Source organism: Bison bison, unplaced genomic scaffold (assembly GCF_000754665.1).
Source record: "Bison bison bison isolate TAMUID 2011002044 unplaced genomic scaffold, Bison_UMD1.0 scf7180017864519, whole genome shotgun sequence".
Taxonomy (NCBI): domain Eukaryota; kingdom Metazoa; phylum Chordata; class Mammalia; order Artiodactyla; family Bovidae; genus Bison; species Bison bison.
Window position 1 is genome coordinate 19,974,626 of NW_011495072.1, and position 1,588 is coordinate 19,976,213.

Here is a 1,588-nt window from a genome sequence, read left to right on the forward strand (position 1 = left end):
TATACTGTCTTTTGCCTTTGGTTTTTCCCCTAGGCATCTGCAGTAAAGTACATTTTTGCTGCTGAGTTTGTTACCAGGGCAACCTTCAAATATAGTTTTCTATTAACTGTATCAATACTAAAAATTCTAAAGACTCCCAAACATTTCTATCATTGAAATACATTCGAGCAAATGTATTTCTAAAGCAAAACAAACCAAAATTAGTTTAAAATCTCAGCTAAATGCAAAGGATGACTAGTTCAAAATTCCCAGGAAAACGTCAAATTTTTGTTTCCATTCATTTGTAGTTAGTTGAAACCATATTTAGTTTGGGGGTTCTAGCTGAGTGCCCCAGAGAAGGCAATAGCATCCCACTCCAGGACTCTTGCCTGGAAAATCCCATGGACAGAGGAGCCCGGTAGGCTGCAGTCCATGGGTTGCTAGGAGTTGGACACGACTGAGCGACTTCACTTTCACTTTTCACTTTCATGCATTGGAGAAGGAAATGGCAAGCCACTCCAGTGTTCTTGCCTGGAGAATCCCAGGGACGGCGGAGCCTGGTGGGCTGCTGTCTATGGGGTCGCACAGAGTCGGACACGACTGAAGCGACTTCGCAGTAGTAGCAGCTGAGTGCCCACGATGTGCTTTAATTGTTCATTTAAGTAATGAGTGAAAAATAGCAAATATGTAAAGTTATCAACTTAATAAAGCAATTAGAAAAGACAACAATGTATGAGAAAGTTAAAAAGAAGAGAAGAAGCTTTGATATGTCTTTACAAGAGAATCATTGACTACAAAAAGAATTATAAAAATGTTAGGAACCCAAGTCCCTGGAACTAGGCTTAATTAAAGGTAGTCTGGAGACATCAAGGATTAAATAGGAATAGATGAATTTCAACCTACTCATAACTGAGATCTCAATCATCCAGAAATCTGGACGCATTGATTATATATAGCCCTGTGTCATTTTGAGTGACATGATCCAAGGGATATTGTTGTGTTTCGAGGAGGTATTGTGAAGAAAACATGGTAATGCTTATAATCTTGAGAGATTTGATGAGATGAGTAAAATTTGAACCCATTTTCTGACCCAGGTTTAAATTCTCTTTACACTGATACTTGTTGTCTCTGGGAGCCCAGTGCCAAAGGCTCTTAAGAGTTGTATTTGTTTACAATCACGTTTGTTTCAAGTTTGGCTTCCAGTACACAGTGGGAGCTGCTTACCACTCAAGGCGTGGAAGACTGAGCAATAAACGCTGACACTTTCTACTTCCACTAATAAGATCAACAGATTCTACTGTGAGTTCACAGATGGATTGAAATTAAGCTGGCCCCTGAAATTCCTCTGCTGGGGCCGTTGCCCGCTCCCAATACAGCAGGATGGACAAGGAGCTTAGATATTCTAAGGAAGTAATTTTGTAGTCTAGAGACACCTTTACATTGTTCAGCATTAAGATCATCATTCTCAAATCCAGAAAAGAGTCAATCTGGAAAATATGCAGTCACTTCTTGTTCAGAGAGTGATACTGTCTTCGGGTAGGAAGGAAATGGGTCTAGATAAACCTTTCTTTTTCCATGTGCCAATTCTACTTCTTTAGTTTCCCTATAA

The 1,588-nt window shown here is 39.7% G+C and overlaps 1 protein-coding gene across 2 annotated transcripts in view; it reads right to left on the minus strand.

The window, feature by feature from the left end:
• Positions 1-1,588, minus strand: part of LOC104981726 (vascular cell adhesion protein 1-like) — a 22,851-nt gene that overhangs the window by 2,684 nt on the left and 18,579 nt on the right. The window lies entirely within an intron of this gene.